This window comes from Oncorhynchus kisutch, unplaced genomic scaffold (assembly GCF_002021735.2).
Source record: "Oncorhynchus kisutch isolate 150728-3 unplaced genomic scaffold, Okis_V2 scaffold1594, whole genome shotgun sequence".
Taxonomy (NCBI): Eukaryota; Metazoa; Chordata; class Actinopteri; order Salmoniformes; family Salmonidae; genus Oncorhynchus; species Oncorhynchus kisutch.
Window position 1 is genome coordinate 15,705 of NW_022263539.1, and position 9,779 is coordinate 25,483.

At 51.5% G+C, this 9,779-nt stretch overlaps 1 non-coding gene across 1 annotated transcript; it reads right to left on the minus strand.

Moving 5' to 3' along the window:
- Window positions 1–8,548: 8,548 nt before the first annotated feature.
- LOC116366880 (5.8S ribosomal RNA) lies at window positions 8,549–8,702 on the minus strand. Its single transcript, XR_004208319.1, has one exon. It is a non-coding gene; the product is annotated as a 5.8S ribosomal RNA (ribosomal RNA).
- Window positions 8,703–9,779: the final 1,077 nt, after the last annotated feature.

A 9,779-nucleotide genomic window follows, 5' to 3' on the forward strand; every position in this document is an offset into this window, starting at 1 on the left:
GCCAGAGGCCGGGCAGAGATGGGGAGGTTACCCTCCTTTCCTCCACCCGCACTTCGCCAGAGCGCCAGGCCATAAGTTCAAAGACAAAGGTTTAAGAATAGGGAGGCTTCCGGGAGCTGCGCTTGCGTCCTCGTCGCCGAAGCGCCAGGGAAGCCGCGCAGACATTGAACCCCCACCTACGCCGGGGCGCAGAGAAGTTGACTGGGTTCCCAGTGCCGCGCGAGGATACGGGGCGATACTCAAGCCGCTTACATCAGTGTTAGACCATTTTGGGAAGTCCCGGTTCACCGGACACCCCCAGTCCCCTTCGGTAGCGGCCTCTCCACCCGCCCATAGGTGAGTCATGCAACCGTGGCTAATGGGGAAAGGGGATGGAGCCAGTCGGGCACATCCCAGGCAAAGGGGGGAATGCGGGGAAGCGGGCTAGGACCGATGACACCCGCGCCGGGAGAAGAGAGAGGCGGGAGGCGTGAGCCCCCTACCCTACCCAACCCGCAGCATAGCTGGATTTTCGGCGCTCAGCCCCATGCCGGCGGCTGGCAACCCGTTAATGATCCTTCCGCAGGTTCACCTACGGAAACCTTGTTACGACTTTTACTTCCTCTAGATAGTCAAGATTGATCGTCTTCTCGGCGCTCCGCCAGGGCCGTGACCGACCTCAGCGGGGCCGATCCGAGGACCTCTCCAATCGGTAGTAGTGACGGGCGGTGTGTACAAAGGGCAGGGACCGGAGCTTATGACCCGCGCTTACTGGGAATTCCTCTCGGTGAAGGGTAGACACACGCTGATCCGCTCAGTGTGTGATCCGCTTTCAACCTGTCAATCCCGTCCGGCCTGGGTGAGGTTTTCGGTGTTGAGTCAAATTAAGCCGCAGGCCCCACTCCTGGTGGTGCCCTTCCGTCAATTCCTTTAAATTTCAGCTTTGCAACCATACTCCCCGGAACCCAAATACTTTGGTTTCCCGGACGCTGCCCGGCCTCAGACAGACCGCTTGGGTCAACCGGGTAGGTCCACATTTGAAGACAGGGTTTGAGAATACGTGTTTTTGGTGCCGATGCGTTACGGGATGACCATCACCACATGCTTCGCAGCCTGAGTGTGCCACTCCCCGCACCGGAACACCAATGGAGGGCCACTTGGTCAGACAGTTCGGCTCGAAATCGCACGAACGTTGCGCGGCTGGAGTGTATCGAAATTAGGGGACCAAAATTCCGAAAGGGGCTCCCCCGATAGAGGCAAATCCACTTGGGTCGGGAGGGAACATCCATCAGAACACCAGCCAAAGGCCGGCCGATAGAGTCCCTCCCAGGTGGAAAACGAATGCAAATCAGTCAGAGGAAATTAAACTCCCTGGACAACAGAGGACAACCATGGAGACGCACCGTGAAACAAGTATGGGACTGGACTGGAGAGCTAGCCCTCACCGGGACTAAACAACCACCAATCGGTCGCCGAAGGGACAGGCACCTTCATTGGACCAGAACCATGGTCATTGATGAACCAAACCCACAAGGTAATAGCTGGGATAGAGCAACTGCCGGGGCAGAGCTCAATATCCTCCCATCACCAAGCTGGGAAACGTGGCTCAAAAGTTAGGATAAATCGGACGCCGAAGGGTCTGTTCCAACCACTAAATCGGACGCCGGCGGAAAATGTCCAAATTACCATGGTTACGAGGGGCTCACATCCCTCAAAAGTACCCAGTACTTATTTTCTATTCGGCCTGATCAGTTTGACACCACCCCCGTCTCTCTAGGACATGGAAGTCTTGTTGTCAAAAACCAGGTTTCTGATTTCGCGCCGGTACCTGTCTGGTCGACCCACCCCCAAGTGTGTAATTGACGTTCAGGCCAATTTATCGATATAAGCTCGGAACCTCACTGGGTTTATGTGTATCCCGCAATTGGGGGTAAAATTCTGTTAAACACAAAACGTGAATAAATCAAAAAGTACACATCCAATCTGGATGGGGTTTATTTTAAACGAAAGGGCACATATAGACGAGCATTTACATGGAATTAAAACCGTTTTTGTAGAAAACATTTTAATAGAAAATCGTGTTTTAAGTTTTGGGAAAAAAGTGAATGTTACAGGAAACATAGGTGCCTGTGAATGCGAAATGTTTTTGATATGATGCAATTGTTGCCCATCACGAGAGAGGGTATGAGACGAAATTTGGGACCTCTAGCTCTTCGGGAAGTATTTTTAATCATTTTCTGAAAATTACAGAAATTGGTCGGAAAAATGGCAGAGTCCACACTTTTCACAGCCGTGCACCTGGTGATTGAAAACGTGCATCTGGTAACCCAAAAATTACATTAGCGGTGTTACAAAAATGAATGCCCGCTTGGGACCACCCTAATACGGACCTTTATCCATGGGGGACCCTATACCTCGCATTTAAGGGTCATTCTGATATTAATGCCCGCTATGGAAACACCCTACTACGGCCCTCTCTCTGTCGGGGGCGACCTGAGTGCATTATGGACACTTTGAAATTTCACGATGGATACTGATTGCTATACAAGCGGTAACCCAAAAACACAAATATGGTCATAAATGCATTTAACGGTCATTCTGATTTTAATGCCCGCTATAGGAGCACCCTACTACGGCCCTCTTTCACTCAGGGCCGTCCTGGGTGCTTTATGGACTGTTAGCCAAGTGCTGGAGGAGGAAATAGACCCGTGCACCTGGTGATTGAAAACGTGCATCTGGTAACCCAAAATAGACCCGTGCACCCGGTAACCCAAAAATTAAATTATTTATGGACACTTTCACATATTTTTGTGGATGCGGATTAAACACATTTTTAATCATTTTAATGCATAATGACACAAATACAAGGGTGAATTTCAAACAAATATGCTTTATTTAATCAGTTAATCATTGATTGATTTGACCCTCAATCAGTGCCCGGGCCCGGCTGGCATTTTTGGGCAGATTATGGTACCTGTAGTGACGTGCCTGGGTTTCCAGAGAGTGACACATATGGTCAGCAACAGTTCCCCGGTCTGTAACTGAGCCTTGGTTAAAGTTCAACGTGGCAACACTGCGTCGAATTGTACCAAAGGTCACTTTACTTCCAATGCCAAACTCTTCAAAGATTTGCCCCACATACTCACACAGATTACCGTAGGGTTGACCGCAGGATGTGAAAAAGAACAGTTCTGTGTCTGAGGTCAATCCACTCAGATGAGGCCTGATTTTATGGAATCGTTGAAGCCAAGTGTATTCCTCCTGACATAGAACAATTCTGCACTCCCCGAAGCTATAGTTAGTTTTGTGGGAAGCTATAGACATCTGATAACCCCCACCTTCAGGGGTTATTTCACTGAAATCAGTCACACTAAACATTGTGACTGGGGATCGTCGAGTGCCATTAAATATGGCCAACCGGCTGGACATGAGAGCTGCAAACCTACGCCTGTCAGAGCATGTGGCACGTTCCTCCAGCCTACTGAGAACTGAAGGAATGGCTCGATTGCTTAGCTCAACAAAGCGTTTTAACTCCGCAGCGCTGAGCACCTCGTCCCTGCAGCGTTGGCGGAATTTTGCCCTATGCGTTGCCTGGCTCTGCCGCGAGTCCCTGTCCATCTTCGCCAAGCACAGTAACATCTTTCGAATTGCAACGACCTTAGCTTGCATACCATTTGGCCGGAACTGAATAAGATAATTGAGGAAACCTCTAACATCAGCTCGGTACATTTTTAAGGTGGATGGTGCCAAACCACGGCCGTCACATTGAGCATACCACACAGACACACGTCTGTAGTTATCCAGAAAACACAGTCCTTCATTGGCCTTGTCCTCCGACATAATGCGGAGGAATTCCCGTACTCGGGACATACTGGTGCGACTATTGTCAATTCGTTTAACTGAAGGGGCTGTACCCACAATATAGTGTTCATACTGAGTCAAAATTGCATTACTCCAAACCTGCATTCGGGATGGCACACCGCCGTCTTCATCACTCTCGCTCTCAGTAGAAGTCGCCACGACGCAGCCTTGCTCCCTCGGTTCCGAGCACAGTTCACTACGGACCTGACTGGTTGGCTGCACCGCCGCCGAAGAACCTGCCGTCTGATCCCCCTCGGCCACCAGCTGCTGCTGCTCACCCTCGTCCACTAGCTGCTGCTCACCCTCGTCCACCAGCTGCTGCAAAATCACAGGGTCCTCCGGCCGCGGTTCAAGCACTGATTCGGGCTGCTGTCTCTCAGTCGAAAACCGGCTAAATTGCATAGCATTCGTCCATTCCATAGTACCGAACTTAAGTGCATGTACAGACTTCAAATGTCGATCTAGCCGCACTATATTCTGTTTACAACAAAGTCCACAGTCGCGTCTTGGTCTGCTACTCATAGCTTCTCTCTCCTGCCTTCCTCCGTGTCTCTCTGTTTGCTCAAACAAACACCTAACCCTAACCAGGGCTTAATGCGCCCCACCTGTGGCCCAATATGGGACTAATTGGACGGGGAAGGAGAATTTGACCATAAAGCTCACCTCGTTGTCTCTTTATTCGTGAAAGGACGTTTGGCCCTGTGGGTAGCGGACTTGCCTGAGAATTGTCAGGCAAGGGTTCGAGACCCGCAAGGATCAGCGTCTTTTTTTCCCCACAGGGCCTGCTAACCCACAGCCCAAGGTGTGGGCACCAGGTGTGGGCCCCAGCAGAGGCCCAATATGGGACAAAATGGACGGGGAAGGAGAATTTGACTATAAAGCTCACATCGCTGTCTCTTTACTCACGAAAGGCTGTATGGCTTAATGGTTAGGGAGCTTGACTCACAATCACCGGGTCAAGTGTTCATGCCAGGCCTGGGTAATCATTTTTTTTCCCCACAGGGGCCTGATAACCAAAAAAAGGACCATAGGTCCATAGGCCCATAGGCCCATAGGCCAGAAAGCCACTGGCCTGGCCTGGGACAAAACCCACTGCCCTGGCCTCAAGGCCTTATTTGACCTAACCGGTTGACATGCCTTTTTCAGAGAATGAGAGGACACAGAGAGGCTTAAAAGGTTAAACTCTCTCTCATGGGATGAAGGGACATACAGGCCTAAAGGCCAAACACCCCTAACCAGGTTATATGCCTCTATCTGGGCATCAGAGGTCACAAACAGGCCTCAAGGCCTTATTTGACCTAACCGGTTGACATGCCTTTTTCAGAGAATGAGAGGACACAGAGAGGCTTAAAAGGCTAAACTCTCTCTCATGGGATGAAGGGACATACAAGCCTAAAGGCCAAACACCCCTAACCAGTTTATATGCCTCTATCTGGGCATCAGAGGTCACAAACAGGCCTCAAGGCCTTATTTGACCTAACCTGTAAAGGGACTTTTTCTGGGAATGAGAGGACACAGAGAGGCTTAAAAGGCTAAACTCTCTCTCATGGGATGAAGGGACATACAAGCCTAAAGGCCAAACACCCCTAACCAGTTTATATGCCTCTATCTGGGCATCAGAGGTCACAAACAGGCCTCAAGGCCTTATTTGACCTAACCTGTAAAGGGACTTTTTCTGGGAATGAGAGGACACAGAGAGGCTTAAAAGGCTAAACTCTCTCTCATGGGATGAAGGGACATACAAGCCTAAAGGCCAAACACCCCTAACCAGTTTATATGCCTCTATCTGGGCATCAGAGGTCACAAACAGGCCTCAAGGCCTTATTTGACCTAACCTGTAAAGGGACTTTTTCTGGGAATGAGAGGACACAGAGAGGCTTAAAAGGCTAAACTCTCTCTCATGGGATGAAGGGACATACAAGCCTAAAGGCCAAACACCCCTAACCAGTTTATATGCCTCTATCTGGGCATCAGAGGTCACAAACAGGCCTCAAGGCCTTATTTGACCTAACCGGTAAAATGACTTTTTCTGGGAATGAGAGGACACAGAGAGGCTTAAAAGGCTAAACTCTCTCTCATGGGATGAAGGGACATACAAGCCTAAAGGCCAAACACCCCTAACCAGTTTATATGCCTCTATCTGGGCATCAGAGGTCACAAACAGGCCTCAAGGCCTTATTTGACCTAACCGGTAAAATGACTTTTTCTGGGAATGAGAGGACACAGAGAGGCTTAAAAGGCTAAACTCTCTCTCATGGGATGAAGGGACATACAAGCCTAAAGGCCAAACACCCCTAACCAGTTTATATGCCTCTATCTGGCCTCAAGGCCTTATTTGACCTTTGTTGGCAGCCATCTTGGGCTATATGCTGAAACACCAAAACGTGAATAAATCAAAAAGTACATATCCAATCTGGATGGGGTTTTTTTTAAACGAAAGGGCACAAATAGACGATAATTTACATTGAATTAAAACCGTTTTTGTATAGAACATTTTAATAGAAAATCGTGTTTTAAGTTTTTGGAAAATAGTGGATGTTACCGGAAACATAGGTGCCTGTTAGGGCAATTTGTTTTTGACATGCTCTACTTGTTGCCCATTGAGAGAGAGGGTATGAGACGAAATTTGGGACCTCTAGCCCCTCGGGAAGTATTTTTAATCATTTTATGAAAAATACCGATTTTGGCAGGAAAAAATAAATAGCCGGTCAACTGGTAACCTAAAAATAATCTCCTAATTTAAAGTAGTCACCTCGTAAGGTGTTTGAAGGTAGGCACCTGGTAACCTAAAAATAAAAAGACTGTCCTAAATGCACTTGTCGGTCATTCTGATATTAATACCCACTATGGGACTATGATAGTGGGCATCTATCCATGGCCCTCTATCCATGGGCGCCCGTCCTGAGTGCTTTATGGACTGTTTAAACTATTCTGATGGATACACATTGTTGTGCACCTGGTGATTGAAAACGTGCATCTGGTAACCCAAAATGGATGGTAAATAAATCACAGAAATTGCACTATGTCCAACTCTGGGTATGGTGATTGGGGAATTAGGCCAAAAAAAAAGGGGGACAGAGCAGCTCACCTCCACAGAGGCTGACTGCTCTGCCCCCCTTAAGGACAGTGGAACTATTGACCTTCAGACCTAAAGGCCTAACTCCCTATCCAGGAACAGGCCTCTCTCTCTGGGCATGAGAGTACACATACAGGCAGTTAGGCCCTCACTCACCACCCGGGGAACAACCCTCTATTTCCGGGGATGATTCCAGCAGGGGACCCCCCCCCACCTCCACAACCTTGCACACCAGGTGAACCAGGGCACCCACACTTAAGCACCCTTCCCCGGCAATAAAGCAGATAGCCGCGCTGTTAAGAACCGCGTGCACCTGGTCACCCAAAATGGACCTCGTGCACCTGGTCACCCAAAATGGACCTCGTGCACCTGGTCACCCAAAATGGACCTCGTGCACCTGGTCACCCAAAAAGGCCCTCGTGCACCTGGTCACCCAAAAAGGCCCATGTGCACCTGGTCACCCGGCCGCTTTCCACCCAGAACCTAAGTCCACTCTGGGTTACCGGTGGTACTACCTGTACCCACCTTCCTTAGTCCGATTGCCCACTCTCTTTTTGGGCTATCGGACTCTGACTTGCCCACTCTCTCTTGGGTCTTTGGGTTACCGGGTGCACGACGTCCGTTTTGGGTTACCAGGTACCGATGGTACTTTTCTACCTGGTACCCACCTTCCTTAGTCCGATTGCCCACTCTCTTTTTGGGCTATCGGACTCTGACTTGCCCACTCTCTCTTGGGTCTTTGGGTTACCGGGTGCACAACGTCCGTTTTGGGTTACCGGGTGCCGGTGGTACTTTTCTACCTGTACCCACCTTCCTTAGTCCGATTGCCCACTCTCTTTTTGGGCTATCGGACTCTGACTTGCCCACTCTCTCTTGGGTCTTTGGGTTACCGGGTGCACAACGTCCGTTTTGGGTTACCGGGTGCCGGTGGTACTTTTCTACCTGTACCCACCTTCCTTAGTCCGATTGCCCACTCTCTTTTTGGGCTATCGGACTCTGACTTGCCCACTCTCTCTTGGGTCTTTGGGTTACCGGGTGCACGACGTCCGTTTTGGGTTACCGGGTGCCGGTGGTACTTTTCTACCTGTACCCACCTTCCTTAGTCCGATTGCCCACTCTCTCTCTGGGCATCTGGACTCTGACTCCTGGTGCTTCTATGTGCACCTGGTGACCCATTTGTACTGAAGAGGGGAGGTGGAGGAAGACGCCTTCCGTCCCAAAAAAAGATTGGATCGAGTGCCTGCTTACACCCTCTCCCCCGGATTTTGAATGGCCAGCGAGAGCTCACCGGACGCCGCTGGGAACGCGACGCTTTCCAGGGCTTGGGCCCCTCTCTCGGGGCGAACCCATTCCAGGGCGCCCCTGAACTCTCCCCGGGGCTCCCGCCAGCTTCTCCGGGATCGGTCACATTACCGCACTGGACGCCTCGCGGCGCCCATCTCCGCCACTCCAAATTCGGGGATCTGAACCCGACTCCCTTCCGTTACCGGCCTCACACCGTCCACGGGCTGAGCCTCGATCAGAAGGACTCAGGCCCCCGATCGACACTGGGCAAAGCGGTCTTCTATACACCACATGACTGCCCCAGCTGCCCCAGCTGCGGAAACCCAGAGGTTCCGATTGATGACAAAGCGACCCTCAGACAGGCGTAGCCCCAGGAGGAACATGGGGCCGCAAAGTGCGTTCGAAGTGTCAATGATCAATGTGTCCTGCAATTCACATTAGTTCTCGCAGCTAGCTGCGTTCTTCATCGACGCACGAGCCGAGTGATCCACCGCTAAGAGTTGTACTCTTGTTTTTCTCATTACGCACGCAGAGGCCAGAGGCCGGGCAGAGATGGGGAGGTTACCCTCCTTTCCTCCACCCGCACTTCGCCAGAGCGCCAGGCCATAAGTTCAAAGACAAAGGTTTAAGAATAGGGAGGCTTCCGGGAGCTGCGCTTGCGTCCTCGTCGCCGAAGCGCCAGGGAAGCCGCGCAGACATTGAACCCCCACCTACGCCGGGGCGCAGAGAAGTTGACTGGGTTCCCAGTGCCGCGCGAGGATACGGGGCGATACTCAAGCCGCTTACATCAGTGTTAGACCATTTTGGGAAGTCCCGGTTCACCGGACACCCCCAGTCCCCTTCGGTAGCGGCCTCTCCACCCGCCCATAGGTGAGTCATGCAACCGTGGCTAATGGGGAAAGGGGATGGAGCCAGTCGGGCACATCCCAGGCAAAGGGGGGAATGCGGGGAAGCGGGCTAGGACCGATGACACCCGCGCCGGGAGAAGAGAGAGGCGGGAGGCGTGAGCCCCCTACCCTACCCAACCCGCAGCATAGCTGGATTTTCGGCGCTCAGCCCCATGCCGGCGGCTGGCAACCCGTTAATGATCCTTCCGCAGGTTCACCTACGGAAACCTTGTTACGACTTTTACTTCCTCTAGATAGTCAAGATTGATCGTCTTCTCGGCGCTCCGCCAGGGCCGTGACCGACCTCAGCGGGGCCGATCCGAGGACCTCTCCAATCGGTAGTAGTGACGGGCGGTGTGTACAAAGGGCAGGGACCGGAGCTTATGACCCGCGCTTACTGGGAATTCCTCTCGGTGAAGGGTAGACACACGCTGATCCGCTCAGTGTGTGATCCGCTTTCAACCTGTCAATCCCGTCCGGCCTGGGTGAGGTTTTCGGTGTTGAGTCAAATTAAGCCGCAGGCCCCACTCCTGGTGGTGCCCTTCCGTCAATTCCTTTAAATTTCAGCTTTGCAACCATACTCCCCGGAACCCAAATACTTTGGTTTCCCGGACGCTGCCCGGCCTCAGACAGACCGCTTGGGTCAACCGGGTAGGTCCACATTTGAAGACAGGGTTTGAGAATACGTGTTT